At 41.1% G+C, this 18,428-nt stretch overlaps 1 protein-coding gene and 1 long non-coding RNA gene across 13 annotated transcripts in view; one reads left to right on the forward strand and one right to left on the reverse strand.

The window, feature by feature from the left end:
• The window catches only part of TBL1XR1 (TBL1X/Y related 1), a 166,295-nt gene that overhangs the window by 88,110 nt on the left and 59,757 nt on the right, over positions 1–18,428 (reverse strand). The gene's annotated exons all lie outside the window — the stretch shown is intronic.
• LOC140622332 (uncharacterized) lies at positions 644–10,329 on the forward strand. 2 transcript variants are annotated; one of them, XR_012022098.1, is made up of 5 exons: positions 644–684; positions 889–1,104; positions 2,591–2,784; positions 9,371–9,457; positions 9,980–10,329. It is a non-coding gene; the product is annotated as an uncharacterized lncRNA (long non-coding RNA). The 2 variants fall into 2 exon arrangements; XR_012022099.1 differs by lacking the exon at positions 889–1,104.

Here is an 18,428-nt window from a genome sequence, read left to right on the forward strand (position 1 = left end):
GATATAAAAACATATGGATCAATATACACTATTGTCAGTTGCTTTAAAGACAAAAGTGGTATCAACAAAGTATAATTTCCTTTTTCAAAAAAAAAACATACTAAATTAATGGTGCAACTTAGAACCTGTGATGCCTTAGAAATGATAGATCTGACACTGTTTTCTTCTTAACACAAAGCTGATAATAGCTCATCTTTTTACTTTTTAAGTAGTTTGGGAGAAAGAAACAAGCAGAGGGGTGGGTGACAGAAGGCAATGGGAATAGCATCGGGACCGAAGAAATAACAGGATGCAAGGAAAAATCAAACTTTGCCTACACCAAATCGGCCTATGACCACATAGGCAGGTAGGTACCTTAGCACTTAACAAGTCAGAAGAAAAAGCTGATATAATTCCTACATTGTATTAGGTTTCTCACTCTTCCCAAGGGTTGAATATTTGATCAAGACACTAAGAATTTGAACAGCTAATTAGTATAACACAGAAATCATTCTGCTGAACAATATATTCCCAGCAGAAATGAAACAGTTCTGCTAGGGATGTTGGGTCTTTGATTAACTGTCCTACAGAAATACCTTTCCAGACTCCAGATTCTAACCTGATTGTGACACAGTGGGTCCCTCACTCAGATTTAATTGGTCTAGAGTAGAATCTGCACATCAGTTGCATGAAAAGCTCCCCCAGGTAATTCTAGTGGGTGTTAAAAATCACCGGAAAGGGCAGGATGGGGAGTTTTACTACTCAGATTCCAATAAATAATCTATTGGGGAGGGCATGAAGGGATCATTTCTTTCAAATATTAGCATTGCAAAGTGACTAGTTCTCAGAACTAGAGTGGGAACTGTACTGTATCAAGTAAATTAAAAGTCTTATTAATTTGATTTTAAGGTTAATGGTAAGAAACAAAAAAATAAACTCAACCTCTCTCAACCATCCAAAAATGATTTGGAAAAGGACGGACAGTAGTGAGGACATCTCAGAAAGAGACCCAGAAAAAGACTACAAACAGAGGAGGGATCATTAAAAAGCACGAAAGGAGCAAAGCTGCTACCTACATGTGGATAAAGAGTCTCCCAAGTCAGACTCTACTACATGTGACAAATTGTACGTAGTAGGTACATGTTATAGAAAGGTGCTTTTTTCCTGCTCAATATGATGGAAAAGTGTCACACGAATCAACTGAAATGTTCGAACAAAGCCCGGATCTACCACTCAGCAAGGAAGTCACTGCAGTCGCACATCATAAAGGGTCGCACCTGCGCCCTGTTAAGTCCTTCCAACTCGGCATTCCAGCGTATCAGCTGCCGCCAGCAGCCTCTGTGGCTCCTCTGTGCCACTCAGACTCCAGGAAGACAAAATGGGGGGGGGGGGGGGGAGGGGGGATGCTATGGTACAGGGGAAGGAACCTGTACCCTGGAACCACACCGACTGCACTGGACCCCAAGGCTCCGAAAGTGGCTGAGCTAGCCCATCAAAGACACAGGACTTTAACTCCTGGTGCCTCTGTTTTGACGTATGGAAAATACACTGTTTTAAGAGTTAAATAACTTAATTTTTATAAAGTGCTAAACAGTGCCTGGCATAAGATTCACAGGCAATCATTTTAAAACAATATATGTGAGTAAAAGGAGCCCTTCTCCTGGGAAATGACACAGTCCCATACCAGAGAAACGGCTTGGCCAACAGGGGTGGCCTGGATGTCACGTTTCTAAAAATGAAGAACATGCCAGCAGAGTATTATTTAAATGAAGATTGTCATTCTGAGTTGCCTGGGTGGCTCAGTTAAGTGTCTGACTCTTGATTTTGGCTCAAGTCATGATCTCAGGACCTGGGAATCTACCCCCCCCCCCCCCCCCCCCCGGGCTCCTGCTGGCCCTGGAGCCTGCTTGAGATGCTCTCTCCCTCTCTGTCTTCCCCTCCCCCCTTCTTCTCAAAAAAAAAAAAAAAAAGTCATTCTGAAGTCTTTTGAACACGGAGGAAAAAAATGTATGTACATTAAATTAAATTAGGTTCAGAATTTTAAAGTGTTATATTTCTATATCCTGCTGAAGGAGGAAAAAGTCACTCCTGTGAGTTTCTACTGAATATTTCTTTACAGATTTTCACATGAAAAACCGAAACTTACGGACTGGTTGCTTTGAGTTCTTATTCAATCCAGGCAGTACCAATAAATGCTTTGACTTCAGTAAATCAAAATCATCATGTAACTACCATGTTTCTATCAAAAACCTGTCAGAAATACTGTCCTTTAAGAAATCAGGGCTATCCTGTCTTTTAACATAATTCATTCTAAACATAGGATAAAATAAGTGATATATTTGTAATTCTAAAAAATGTCAAAATTCTTATCTGACGTTAGCTTGCCAAATCGGTTTCCATTTAACTTTTTCACCAAATTTAAAATGAAACCTTTAAACAAGCAAATATAAGCTGTGCCGTCCACGTGAACCACTGAGGGCACGCAAATACAGGGTAAGGACAGGGACACACAGACAGACATACGTGTGTTCTCATTCTCTCTCTCTCCTTGGTCAGGAAAGGAAAGAAGATCCCCTTTCTTAAGTAATTCCATTTATTTACTTCAATACAGAGCACCCCTCTCCTCCCCCTGCCTCGACAGCAACTGTGTGAATCCTGCAAGTGCCTCATCTTTAGCCCTCACAGCGGGGCGATAGGCCACACACTGGGCCAGCAGCTTCTAGGTACTGCAAGCCACGTGGTCTCTGTCACAACTACTCAACTCCGGTATTATAATGCAAAGCGGCCACAGACAATACATGAAGGGTATGTATTACTTTTTCCAATGAAACTATTTATACATACACACACACACACACAAACAGGGCAGCAAGCAAAGCACTGTGTTACCTACTGAAATAATTCCCCAAAACACCCAAAATTCTACCAAGCCAGGATGGAGCATTAATTAAGTTTAGATGAGCTAATGATATATTAAAAAAGAAAAAAAAAATCAAACTAAGAAAAACATCATTCAAACATTCTTTGCTAAAACTATATAACCATTCTATGGGAAACAAATTTCCTAAGGCATTCAAATACTTTTTTTTTTTTTTTTTTAGATTTTATTTCTTTATTCATGAGGGAGACAGAGAGGCAGAGACACAGGCGGAAGGCGAAGCAGGCTCCATGCAGGGAGCCCGATGCAGGACTCGATCCTGGGACCCCGGGGTCATGACCTGGGCCCAAGGCAGATGCTCAACCGTTGAGCCACCCAGGTGTCCCCAAATATTGTCTTATGTGACACCATACAGAACAATGAAGTCGTTGTGTATGGTGTCAATATTTTTAAAAGTATTAAAATTTCAGTAGTTCACTGTGATCTTCAGACATTGAAAGGACAGTGGAGTAGAATGGAAAGAACAACACGGTTTAAAAGTTCAGTTCTTTCACATTAGATTCGTACAACCACAAGCATGTCCTCATCTGTAAAAGGAGGCTATCATATAACACCATACTCTGCAGAGATAGTGGATTCGATAGCCTGGTAGGTATGGACACAGACGCCAGTTCATTGTAAAAAAACACCACCACCGACCAGAAACTATGATTTAAAAACAAGACAGCACCAACCCTATAAAAGTCCCTAAAGATGCTTTCACATCTTTATTAATATAATAAAGTAATTAGTATAATTAGAATTATACTTATAAATAGTGATAATTATAAATATATATATACAGTTTAAAAGGACACAGAGGATTAAGAATAGTACAGTATTAAAAGATTTTAAGAATTAGGTTCTAAGTAAAGAAAAAAAACTGTTTATGACTTACCATGAGATTATAAAAATAGCAATGGGAAGTATTAAAAAAAAAAAAAAAACAAATAACAAAGAGACAGAACAATGAAGGCACAGAGTCACAGACTAGACCTGGAAATGAACCCTCTTCACCAGAGCAAATGGAAGCAAGAAAACACGTTGGCCGTAAGTTTTGCCAAACCTAATGTTCAGCAAGTCGTGGGTGAGAAGAAATGAGAGTTATTATGAATATTTTAAATTAAGAGAAAATGAGCTTGTATTTTAGCTTTCTATCACAGTTGAATGACAGACACCAAAAATCACTTCTATAATGTGAACTAAAGCGTACAGCAAAAGACTTTTTTTACATGTTTTAACAACTCTAAGTCATAATTAACAGGTAAATATGGGAAAAAAACAAGTAAAACAAAATGTCGATTCTCTTGTCTTTTCCCGTTCTCTAATACCGAAGCAACCAAAGATTCCATCGACAACAAAGGACCTACATTCTAGAAATAAACTGTCTCCATTAGTGAGGCTTCAGTTAATCAAGAAAACAGAAACCAAAAAGCCGATTCTCCTTCAGGAGATTAGGAAGCAACATAATTTAAAGCCTCTGCTTTATCTCTCAGCCAAGTCTGATGGCAGGACTGTGACTGTCGCCGTTGTTCCTACTGACTCTAAGAGTTGTCCTGCTACACAGACAACAGACCTGGGGACGAAAGGGGAAGAAAAGTTTTATTAACCTTTCGACTACACTTTGTTAATTTTTAAAGTTAACCCTTTCCTAATAACACTGGAACAAAACTTAGTAAAATGTATCACTAAATAATGATCTTTGCACCCGGGCAGAGTCACTTCCGGCACAATGGACACTACGTGTTACACAGAAGGTGATAAGCTCGGAGGAAAGAAAAAGTCCATGTAGGATGAGGGGCTCAGGAGTCTTCTATGAGGAGGCGGCGGTGCTTCCAGGTTGCAGGAATTAAGGATGGTCAGAACCAGTTTGTACATCAAACGAGAGCTGCAAGACGTGCAAGAGCTACCGGATGTTCTATGTTCTGTACGCAGCAGTCACGTATGAAGATGAGCCTGCCTTACGGTCATGTCCATGGTTTTTGGAAGCCATTACTGGAAAATCCGCATTTACCAAAGAGGTCATTTGTGTTTCAATTTTTCAACACAATTCAATTTGCGTTTCTAATTTTTTCTCTAAACTATCTGTTCTTGCCTACACCTCCTGTATGTATTATGAAGCTGTAATTCTAGGATAAATATTAGGCATGATAAATGACAGGTTTATCTAAACATTTAGCATGACAGGGGCACCTGGCTGGCTCAGTCAGTAGACCATGAGACTCCTGATCTCGGGATCATGGATCTGAGCCCCATGTAGGGCAGAGATTACTTGAAACAACAATTTTAAACTATAAAGTTTAAAAAATAAATATTTAGCACGACAGTATTATGGACATCATCATAAATGTTAATTTTATAACTATTGCCCAGAGTCTGTTTAGTCAACTATTTTTCATACAAGCATTCTTGCACAGTAACATTGAAAAGCTTTGAACTTTTTGAAGACACAGGATACACAAACAGAAAACCCCCAAAAAACAAATACAGAAAAAATGCCAGTAAAATGGAATGTCTGGTCACTTAAGTTCTACTACAGTTTAGATACAGGCTCAATTTTTAAACATCCAGCAAATGCTTACATTGTGCAAGGTAACTGCATATATTTACCTGCCATCATTACCTTAAAATACTGACCTAGGTAAAAATAACAACATCAGTGTGGATACAGACCAAGACTTCCTCAAATGCTTAAGAACCATTGGTCTCCCCCCACCCCGACTTGTTTAATATTCTTGAATAAAACAGAAATAGACAGTGAGACTAGTTTATGAATAAATGCACAAAGCCAGAACTATAAAGATTAGCTGAATTTGTTTCAATATCTTCCACTATAAATTCCTGGAAAAAATTATCTCTGTAACCATGCCTACTGCCATACCTAAAACGTAATTCCGGATTGCAAGGAGTATTGAATGAGAAGGGGGTGGTGATGATCCGCAGAGAAGGGGGAAGGGCAACAAAATCTTAACCTCTTCTTCTTAAGAAGGAATATAAGCCAGAAATTGTTTCAAGAACACTAACAGGAAAATATCTATCTTTCCTACAAAAAGGATCAAAATCGGTTGTGTGTTGACTATTCACTGGCCTCTTGATCTCAAGTCAGGGCTCATCAATCAGATAAAAAGAACTCTGATGACTCAGCCTGGATTAGACGAGCTCACAAATCCTAAGGCCACGGAGTTTACCCAGAGCTGGAGGGCTCTCCAGGGATCCCGCAGGGGGGAAGGCTATGGGTAGCGCGGCGGGCAGGCGCGTGGGCCCACCAGGCCGTCCAGGAGCTCCTGCCCCCGCCCCTCTGCCTGCCACCACCGCGTCACTGCTCGGCCACGCGGGGCAGGGATTCACCACAGGCTGTGGAAGCCACCTTGGCTTAAAGACTCCAAGCTCCACAGAGGGACCAACGTCAGTTTATGAGTTTCCTGGGCGCAGCTTCCCGGGGACCCAGCCGTCGAGGGGCGGGCTCGCTTCTAAGAACATGCCACCCCTTCCCTCTGTACGGACGCCCAGGCCCGACGCAGTCCACGCATCAGGGGCCACTCGGCCTCACGCCCCTGCCGGCCGGGAATCCTGCTGGACACGCCACTTCTGTGTTTTAGGTGAAACAGCCAGAAACCGAACGACGGTTACTTACCTACAGAAGGAGAAATGGTCTGTGAACCCCTTCCTCACGAACAGCTGGGTCCTCATCCCTACTCTGCCTCTAGGATGTCACGGGTCCTGTCTTGGTTGGGCCTTAGAGCTTCCATGAGACCAATTCACCTCCTTTAGGTAATGACTAGGTTTGACCGAACTGAAGTGAGAAGTAGGGCAACACGGACAGAAAACCAAACTAACATACGACAAAGTATCTTACAAATAGCACAGAAAATCTCTTGCGATGACATGAAGGCTAATGAAGCTAAAGCCAAGACGTCTAGTTCAAAAGGAAATTGAGGCCCAGAGGTTCGATATTCTTACCAGAAACAACAAAATATGAAACTCTGCACCGCTCGCACCCTTAGGAGCATTTGAATCTAGTGACAAGCTGCCTAGTATTGTTGTGTGTGTTTCACACACTAGTTAACGCCCAGAGCAGCTCCCAGGCCGAGACCAACCTCAGGAAGCCTCTAGAAAGAGCTCTAGTAAGCGGCCATCGCATGCGGGGCTAGAGTCCCAACCATGCTCCTCCTCCAGGCCTCCGCAGTCTGTTTTCAAAGCTTCTCTGTTTCCAAAAAGTTTCCTTTATTGCAACGACACAGATTTTTTTTTTAAGATTTTATTTATTTATTCATGAGAGACACAGAGAGAGAGGCAGAGACCCAGGCTGAGGGAGAAGCGGGCTCCCTGCGGGGACCCTCGATCCGGGTCTCCAGGACCACGTCCTGGGCGGAAGGCGGAAGGCGGCGGTGAACCCCTTGAGCTCTAGGTCCGCCCTCTCTTACTGCCACGGGGAGGGAAGTCAGTCCAGCCACCACCATCCGGCACCCGCCAGAAGACGGAGTGAGTCCACCAACCAATAAATACTACTGTTCTGCCACCCATCCCTCCCCGGCGCTCACATACGGTGGACCTCCAGTATCTCACACAACTAGCTCCTGAAACACCATGTCGATCCAGGTGTTTAAAAACAGACACACACAGAAATCAGTAACTTCATCGGATGGGAGGTTACATTTTTTTAGATGATGTATCAGTACCCATAAGAAAACATGGAATTTTAAAAAGCATACTCCTCCTCTTTTGGAAGTTTAGCAAAAAGTCCTGGAAGGCACAGAAGCACCACAGCCATTTCTGCTTTTGGCTTAATCTTCATCACCCAAATCAAACGCCTAGAAGTCATCCCTGACTCTTCCCTCTCATCTCCTCTGTCAGCTGGATAATCATTAAACTTGGCCAATTCTTTTTCCCAAATATCTCTACAAAGCCTACCGGTTCCTTGAATCTCACCACCCACACTCCTCAGTCTCCTCCCCTACAACTTTGATGAAATCTAAGGCCCAAATTATTTTTAACAGGCCTGCATCCCAAAAGCTGTAATGCAGCAGCACCTGAGTGTCTGAAAATTCAGTTGTCTTTTAAATTTTGAAGTGAAAGAAGCAATAGTAGGTTTCTTTGTCGGGTCACTATTTAATTAGCTCTTTATTCACATTAAAACTATTTAGTTGCCTTCAGCCTCTCTGCTGAGGTACCAGCAATTCTGTTCAAAGCAACAACAGGTCCACCTAAACTTCCACCTTCTCAGCCTTTCTCGTGGCTAGAGGCAGCCTCGGGGCAGCCGGGTGGGGGGGGGGGAGCCACGGAGGAACCACAGGGGAGCCACGGGGAGCCACGTCAAACAGTCTAGCTGATAAGCTCTAACCAGAAAGGGGCCGGGCAGGAGCTCCCAGCCACCCCAGCCTGAGAGGCTGCAAGGGAAGCTTTTGTTTTCCTGACGACAGGCAGCAGATGCAGCACTTGGTCCTGTCTGAAGCTGAGGCCTCCTGAAGCAGCGGCCACTGTTCAACCGAGGCGATGGACGCGAGGCCTGATGGAAGTCCTCCCACTAAGGACAAGGGAATAAAAAATAGCAACTTCCTGAGTCTGGATTTGTTTAAAATAATGTTTTCAGCTACTTGAAGCCAACCGGACATCATTCTCCCCAGGGCTGTCTACAAAGCATCTCAAACTTAGTGTGTACACAGCGGATTCATCTCCCGTCTCACACTTGTTCCTCTCCCCAAAGTCTCCAGTGCAGGTGGGGCTCCATCCTCCCTGCCGCCTGCACTGGAAACAAGGCTCTTTCTCCTCTTGTCCCGTCCCATCCTTCCCACAGCTAATCCGTCACCAGACATCATGACCTCCTCCCTGGGGCCTACCTCACGAGTACACTTTAGTTCCTACACCTCCACGACTGGATCGGCTACATCCTTCAGCCGAATTTGAGATCACCTACAGCCTGTCTGAGGCCTAGCGCCACCGCAGGGCACCCGCCTGCATGTCTATGCCCCTTCTCGAGCAGGCTCCGACCTCGAAGGCCGCCCCATTCGGCCTCACGACTCCAGATGCCTCGGCCAAAGCACACGGACACGGCGTGAATGCACCCCTCTCCCCGCGGGGCCAGCGGCTGAAATGAAGACCTCTCCTGCGCAGGACTACAGGAACCAAGGACAATAAAATCGTTGGATTGTTTTCGCTCCCTCACAAAACTTCGGAAGAACAAAGACAGACGGTTTGATGCAAGCCATGTCTAAAATTCAGAATACTGGAAGGATCATTTTTGTTCCAAGGATAAAGAATAAGAACTATGGCCAATTATGTAACAAGCACTTAGCTCTGAAATATTTCATAACCTAAATACGTTATTGTAATGATCACATCTTTGGTGAAACATTTTAATGCTGTGCCGTTTAAAGCGCACATTCAAATTTAAAAATGTAACCGCTGCTCTTGAAGGGCATCGGTTTTGCCTTGTTAGGGCACACAGTTTGATTTTGATCCCACTGATTACGTTAGGCCAGAGGAGAAGAACCGCGAAGGCAAGGCGGGAGGCAACGAGGAGGAGAAGAATCGGCAGCGGACGTTCGCCGAGGAAAGTTTAAGGTTTGCTATTTTCCCTTCATTGTTCTATAGACAAAAGCTGGACTACTTCAAGAAAGCAGACCGCTGACAGCTGGCAGGGAGGATGCCTTTCATCATCAGTGTCTGACCCCAAGGTCCTGGGAGGAAAGACAAAAAAGACAGGCAAATCTGCTCTCCTGGCTCTCTAACCCTGGGGCAAGGACCTCACTAGATGTGGCTACAACGGGGGTCTTCTGCACTTCCAGGTCTCTAGGCTTAGGGGTGGCTACTGTGAAATTACATCCCTGTCTCAGGCCTCCTATCACTTTTACTTTCCGCTAACCCCCATCCCCAACAACCTGCAGATTTCACATCCTTGCTCTCCTCTAACCACACCACATCTTCTGCTCTTTTCCATGTGCATTTAACAATCCTATGCCAGGACATTCATTTGCAAACTTCAGAAAATGCAAGGGTCACACACAAATGTCTAGAACTTTACAATTAATTATATTAGTGCATTCACTTATTCAGTAAATATTTACATTGTTTTCCATTCCACAGCTTCATCCATTATTTACCAAATTCTAGGAATTAAGAAACTACACATAGAACTAGAGGACAACCAACTGCAAGAGTGCTGTGACTTCACCGTGACCTACTGAGCATGAGACATGAGGCTCTTAACTAATCTCTCAGCTGTAAAAGGGGGATTTTAACACTATCTACTCACAGAGGGGTACTGTTATGATAACTAAACGAGATAATGCACATCAAGCATGTAACCCTACCTGAAATATAAAAAGCACTTCATTAATGGCAGTCATTATTTTACCAGATTTTGATATGATGGGACATACTGAACTGTCCTTTAATAGAACCACAGACTTGATTAAATAAACTATCAATCAGTACACCTAATCTAAATGTCTAGAGTGCTTGCTTCACTTTGTGTTTTCATGAATGTTAATGAACAGTTTATTTCATAAAACAAAAATGTGACTTTCTTTTAAACAGACTGCTACTAGCAGTATGATGTATCATGTCTGGATTAAGCAGTAAATATAAAATAAGAAAAAAAGGATTACTGGACACAAAAGCAGGAGTGGGTCAAGATTTTGCCTCTAAGAAATAATATTCATTTTTAATTAATACCAAAACCAATCATCTATACTGGGTACTCGATTAATCAAATGTCTGTGTTTTAAAGAAATACCAGTCTAATATTATTATTCCTGTACCCTGTCTTCCAAGTAGTAGCTGAGAAGCTACAAAAACTACTGCCTCAACAGCAACACTGAATTCCTGGGAAGGATACTTTTAGTGATAGCAAATAATGTGTAAATTAATAAGGTTTTCATTAAGCCTTCCCCATAATTACACTGCATTTAAAAATGGTACCTTTATTTTGGTTTTGAATGTCATAAAATTACTGAATATCTGTGTAGCCTGAAATTATTTTCCTTCTAGATTTTAAAGCATTAATAGGAAATAACTTGCAGGTTCCCATCCCAGGAAATTCCTCATAAGGCAATGGACACTCTCAGTTCTCCCTGATGTTTGCTTCCTTGGACAATTTAATCTGCTCTATAAACTCTATTAATATGCGTCTTGTCTAGTGTAGTAATAAAGATGTTAATAATTTGAGTCAGTCTAACTTCTAATTCCACTAGTACAGTGACTAATTTTCTAATTTGAAAGAAGTCAACAAGTTCCCCTTGGAGCTTCAATAAATTCCACTTTATTTCCATGTTATTGATTGCGAGAAACATACAGTAAAACTAGCTATTTCATTCAAAGGGCAGAGAACCAGTACTGAAGAGCAGAATCGGTTCAGCATAAGGGGAACTATCAACCAAGACCACTGAACATTTTGACCCCATCAATCTGCTGTTTTTCACACTGTGCAAAGTATTAAGCAGTCAGAAACCAGAAGCCTAAGGCCAATGGCCTCTTATATATTTCTTACTATACAGTATGTGAATTTTTAGCTTTCTCCCCCTCCCTTATTTTATCCATGTTCTCAGGCAGAAATTCAGGACATATTGTAGAATGTTTAAGCGAGGACTACCGTTAAGCCACATTCTATGAAGCTGGTTCCATTCCAGGCCAATATAGAAAGCCTGTTCTTCCAAAAACCATTCAATCTTTTCACTCTCAATGTTCTCAAACATCTAATTCAGAATCTATTTAAGGATCAAAGACTTTACACTATAAAGTGGAAAAGATAATGTAGTTATAACCATACTACACATGCAAAAACAAACTTCTAGAATTGCTTCAAACTCCTAAGTCCCCAAAGAATTCTCTGAATGGAGGAGACCCCTGGGAGGCTCAGCGGTTTGGCGCCTGCCTTCGGCCCAGGGCGTGACCCTGGAGTCCCAGGATCGAGTCCCACATGGGGCTCCCTGCAGGGAGCCTGCTTCCCCCTCTACCTGTGTCTCTGCCTCTCTCTCTCTCTCTGTCTCTCTCATGAATAAATAAATAAAATCTTAAAAAAAAAAAAAAAGGAATTCTCTGAATGGAGAATGAATGCCTTGGCAGAGGCTAAATCTCCTTGAAGTCCAACTCTAATTAGAGATATATTCCTAGACTAAGTTTACAAGGAAGACACAGAAATACTAGATTTTTGCTCTAAGTAGATTTAGAATACTACCTTGATCCATTTGTTGCTGTAAAATAGTAGGGGGATATAGAGAGAGATCCTAAAGCTCCTAATTTCCTAATAAGAGCATTATGGATACCTTTGGTTCTAGTATTTGGTCTTTGATCCTGGCTTCTGGCATAGAGCTCCTAAATGCCTTAGAATTTGCTGGGTGTTAAGAATGCCTTTTGTTCCAATGAGGCAACTCTTGGTGGGAGCCTGGATAACTTCAGGATGAGGGCTGGTCACCAAGAAGACAAAGCCATGATTTAAACTTGGGAACTTTCAGCCCCACCTGCCATCCTTCAGGAAGGGGAGGACTGGGGACTGAGTTCATGACCGATCATGTCCCATATAAAACTCAAAAGTATGCAATTCAGAGCTTCCAGACTGCTGACCATATGGAGGTTCTGTGAGGGCAGCACACGCAGCCAGAGCAAGGGAGCACTGTGCCTCCTCCCCCCACCTCACCTTGCCCCACCCATCTCCTCCACCTGAATGTTCATTCATCATATTATTTTACTATAAATTGGTAAATATAAGTAGTTCCCTGAGTTCTCGCAAATTATCAAACCCAAGGGGGGGTCATGGGAACTCCCAACTCATAGTCAGTCACTCAGAAGCAACAACTGGGACTTGCAACTGGCATCTGAAGTAGAGAGTCCTGTGGGATGGAACCCTCAACCCTGTGGGATCGGAGGCTAACTCCATGTAGACAGAGTCACAACTGAGTTAACTTACAGAACACCCAGCTGGTGCCCTAGAGAACTGCTCGGTGTGGGGAAAAAAAAATCACACACATGCAGTGATCAGAAGTGTCAGAAGTATTATGTGTGTGAGTAAAGGAAAACACAGGAAGGTGTTTCCTGATGGTTCCCAATAGTTCTCCTGCCCAAAAAGCCTCTTATTGCACTCTCCTGTTTTATGCCAATCTGAACAATTTTCTCTCCTCAGGCATTATTTAAAGAACACATATTTCACTAAGACATTATCAGGGACACCTCATTTAAAAGTTAAAGAGAAATAGGGACCCTGGGTGGCGCAGCGGTTTGGCGCCTGCCTTTGGCCCAGGGCACGATCCTGGAGACCCGGGATCGAATCCCACGTCGGGCTCCCGGTGCACGGAGCCTGCTTCTCCCTCTGCCTGTGTCTCTGCCTCTCTCTCTCTGTCTCTGTCATAAATAAATAAAAATTAAAAAAAAAAAAGTTAAAGAGAAATAATAAATTGTGTCTAAAGCTAATAGATCAAGAAAGACATAAACACATAATGTTAACCACCAAAAGACCAAAACACAGGTTTTTAAAAGCACTGTTATCTCCTGAAAGTAGGGCTGGCAAAGAAGTCTCTCTCTCTCTCTCTCTCTCTCTCTCTCTCTTTTTTCATTTTATAATATGTAGTCATTACTTCCTTAGTATTAAACAAAAAAAGGTATTGAATTTTCTTATTTTCTAGGTCACCCAGGGCCAGGAAATGAACTTCCTTTCTGTAGGTAACAAATTCCGCCTTTTGCACACTCCCACCACTGGGTGTATCTTTGACAAGTTAGTAAAATTTAATATAACTTTTAGGTAGAAATTCTTTAAGTATGGGATTTTACCAATAAGATTTAAATTTTGAATAATCACTACTATAAAATAAAGTTTAAAGCTGTTGACTTTATACTGATAAAGGATGTTAATGTCCTTTTCAACTAAGGCTAAATATCTGGCCATGGAATTGTCATCCACGAGCATGACTAAGAATCCTAGACAAAATTAAAGGGTAGCTCATCATATTCACCCTTTCACTGATTGAGGCAAAGCCCAGAAACAAAGGGGGAAAGAGAAAGGGCATAAGAATAAAAACTTTAATACAATTTTAAAGGAATTCATTTGTAAATTCTTTTACTTATTAGTCTTACTTTCATGTTACGCTTTGAAATACCACACTCTTCATTCAATTTGATTACTGTTCGTTGGGTGCCTACCATAGAGGCCAGGCATTATTTCAGATGCTAAGGACAGAACAGGAAGGAAACTCCCTGAAGTTCATAATCCAGGGGGGAGAGGACAGATAAACAAAGTGAGCACGTTATAATAAATAGGAACTGTCTTATGTCAATTTCTTAGCTGCTCTAAAACCAAGAGATCCCAGTGTTTTAACACTAAAAACAGGACTTTTTAAAAGAAAACCTTGGACTGCCAGGTTTTTAAATCTTCAAGGAATAGCTGGATTCACATATAATTAGGCCTTGCACGGATTTTATTTCTAGACAGGATATGGACATGGATACAGATATGGGCCACTGCCAGCAAAAAGGCCATGAATGCTGGGGTAGAGCGACGTGCAGAGAACAGCCATCCGAATAGCGTCTTTACTGCCACACGACAGGATGAAATTTAACCTGAACAGACAACAGCCATCCACCGCATTGTGACACTCTGCCGGCCTAGATCCTGGTCCAGTCAGCAGCACTGGCTACCAATTTTTCAAACTGTTTTAGTTTATACCTGACTTTGCTCCAAGACCAACCGCCATACTTGAGTGGCTGGGTCTGCAGAAGCTCCAGGATCAACCAGCATGCAGGAACGTTCCAGACACTCTTCAGGCATATATGCTAGTTCACTGGCCTACAGGTCAACCTCACTCATGTTCTTCAAGGTCATTTTATTGCAGGACTATAGCTGCCCTTTCTTTCCACTAAGTTTTGGTATTAGTACATTCTATTTCTGGGAGAAGAGAGTTTGAAGTATCTTCCTCTCCAACAGAAAGCCCTTAGGCTCCCTACACAAACTATGCAAAAACCATCATCCACCCCCGCCCCCAATGTCACATCAAGTGAATCTAGTTATATTCCAAATGAGTCTCATCAACCTTTATTTAAATAACTAAGGGGATCATTTTTCTACTCCAACTCTAAATGCCACACATTAATTATAAAGACCCTCCTTCTTGAGTTCAGAATTGGTAACTTTAATTTCTATGCATCACTCCTTAACCTATGATAGAACAGGTTTATTTGCAATAGTGCCTTCTTTAATTTAGCATGTTGTCGAATGCCCTTCCCTTTCCTTCTCCTCCTTCTCTTGAAAGCCTACCCATGTTTTAAGACCCATCTCAACTCCTTCCTGCCGAAAGCCTTTCCTTACTGCTCCGACCTATCAGTGATGTCTCTCCTCTCTGAAAATCGCTGGTAATAATGCCAAACACAGTCCAGACAGATGAAACAACCAAGGCTGGACTATCATCCAGAACTTCAAACTCCAAAGTTTTTGTTTCTCCAATCTCCTCACTCTAACATTATTTCCTTTACTAATCTGACCATATCCCCTCGCACTCCAGAACTTCCAATGGATTCTTCACACCTACATGGTTTATCTAAAAATCAATCCATCCTTCTAATCACAGGTGAAGTGCAATCTTCTCCACCCACTTTTTTTTTTTTGACAGTTCTAAGTCATACTGATTTTCCTCTTTTCCAAATTCACTGTATTTTACTAAATAACACATACTGTTGCATCCTCTTACTCTGCATTACTCTCTACATGGTCTCTCATTTACTTCCCCAAACAACTTGAAAGGAAATGTATTACCCATATTTTACAAATGACTCTAAGATGTTAAGTAATTTCCTCACCTTTATACAATTACTCACAATACAGCTGAGATTTAAAACTATGTCACCACTTCAAAGTCCACGTTGTGCTTTTTTTTTTTTTTTTTTAAGATTTTATTTATTGGAGACAGAGAACACACGAATGGGAGGAGGGAGAGAAGAGGGGGGATTTCAAGGGCTAAGTGCTCAGAGTCTGATGTGGAGCTAGATCCAAGACCCTGAGATGGCGACCTAAGCAAAATAAAGAGTCAGCTGCATAACCAACTCAGCCACCCAGGTGCCCCAGTCCATGCTCTTGGAATACAGCATACTGTACTTTTTTTTTTTTTCTTCTTTTCCTTAATACACACAATAGAAACTATGTAGAAATAATGGACAAGCAATTATTTTCCTGTAATTAGTATTCAGGCCTCACTCTTAATGCTTGCACCAGAATTATTTCAATTATTTCAATTCTAACCTAAGCTTTTTCTTGTTATGTGATTCCATACTTTGCAATCCTTTAAAAACAGAGTTAACATAATCTGACTCTGTTCCAGCAAACAAATAAACTCAAACTAAGGAACATTCTTTAAAACTGTCAATGTAAAACTAATAAAACACAAAGAAAGGCTGAGGAACTAGGCCAAATTAAAGATTATTCAATGTGTGAACTTGGACTGGATCTTGGATTAGGGCAAAACAACTACTAACAAGATCAACAGGACAACTGGCAAAATTTGAAATATGGACTATACTAAATAATATATTGTACCAATGCCATATCAATGTTAAATTGTTCCCCAAATCTGATCGCTGCACTGTTATGTAAGAATATCCTTATTCTTAAGGGATACACACAAGTATTTAGAAGTCAATGATCATAATGTGTACAACTTATTCTGAAATGGCCTCAACCAAATTATGAGATAAATAAAAATGATGACATGATTAATAACATTATAAAGCAAATGTGCAAAAATATCAAAAACAGGTAATCTACGTGAAAGGTATGTGAGACTTCAAATTTACAGAAAAGGTGAAAAAAATATTTTGTGAGAGGAATGGGTAGCCATATAGATCAGGGACTGGCAAACAATTTCTGTAAAGGGCCAAGAGATAAGTATATTAAGCTTTGGGGGCCATACAGTCTCTGTCTCATCTACTCAATGCTGCCATTGTAGCACAAACACAGCCGATAGACAGTAATTTAACAAATGGGCTTGGTATGCTCCAAAACACTTTATTTACCAAAATCAAGCCTTAGTTTGCCAACCTTTGAGATAGATGAAAAAGACTGATGAGACTGACCATGAGCTGATAAAAATAAAACTCTGAGAAATCTTCCTATATGCCAATCTCTTTCTTCCCTTCTACAGCCTATCTCCTCCCAGAAAAAAGTCCCATTTTGACTTCACACATTTTTGACTTCACACATCTCTCTTAACCATCATCCTTTACTTCCAAGCAATGTGCAATTTTTTTCAACCAGCTTAAACTCGTGTAGATTGCAGGCCACAGGCATTCACTTTCTCTTTAAATTCTTAACTCCCTGAGAGAGGGGTCTTATCTGGTGATAATATAAATTTGGTGGCCTAGGAGCATTATGCACCAACTTTCATCACTGGCTCTGAATTCAAGTCTCTGGCATTTGGCACAGGGGAAATGTACGAAACACCTACAACCCCACTGAGCCTATTTCTTGTGAGATGTCAGGAAGGCAAGTCTGTTTCTGGTAAAACTGCCATCACATCAGATTCACCTTTAGATTTTACAAGATTTTTTCGAAACTAAACAAGTAAAATCCATGGAAGGTGCAAGTAATGAAGAGTCCTAGATTACTGGAAACCTAGAATGAGACTGGGCTTGAAGGAATTAGAAAAACAACCTCAGCCCCAATCCTACAAATGAAGAAATGAGGGTAATCCCAGTTAATCAATTCCAATTAATCAATGTAAATGAAGTCAAAATTGTGCAGTATGCTGGAAACTAAAGCAAGATTAATATAGTAAGTTGTATTCTATTAATAGAAGATATACTTAAATTAGAATACATCTGTGTTGACAAATTTGCCAAAACTCTTCTTATGGGCACAAATGTCAAATTTATTCATTCCATAATACTGCGCCTACTAAGTGAAGTACATTCTATTAGGTGCTACAAGGTACAACATTTCAAATATCTCCTTCTCCTCTAAAATAAGACATAAAAAGACATGTAAGTGCTATACAAGACTGATGGGCTGAACACTGTAAGACTGGTGGTCACATATCCATCTTTTCAGGCTCTTTCACAAATACCAAATAATTAGCACCAATAATATCTTCATCTTCTAAATTCGATAATATTTTTTAAGTTACAATATAGATCTTACTAGTTGAATATGGGGCACTCTTTTTTTTTTTAACAAAATTAATTCCTTTCTAAATTTAAATAATAAAGCTATTAAACATTATAAGCAAAAGTTAGCCATAGAAAAATACCATATTATGCAGTATTTTCCCCCACATTCTATCCAGTACTGCAATATACACATCTTATATCTACTAATTGAGAAGAGAAGTTCTTTACTAACTTCTGATAGGGTCATGGAAAGAGACCTATTAACATTAGCAGTCTTTAGGTGGTACACTTAAAAACAGGCAAAGGAAAATAATATTTTTTTTAAGGATTTTTATTTATTTGCGAGAGAGAGAGTACAAGCAGGGAGGAGGGGCAGGGGGAGAAACAGACTCCCCACTGAGCAGGGAACCTGAACCTGATGTGGGACTTCATTCCAGGACCCTGGGATCAT

Source organism: Canis lupus, chromosome 31 (assembly GCF_048164855.1).
Source record: "Canis lupus baileyi chromosome 31, mCanLup2.hap1, whole genome shotgun sequence".
Classification (NCBI taxonomy): domain Eukaryota; kingdom Metazoa; phylum Chordata; class Mammalia; order Carnivora; family Canidae; genus Canis; species Canis lupus.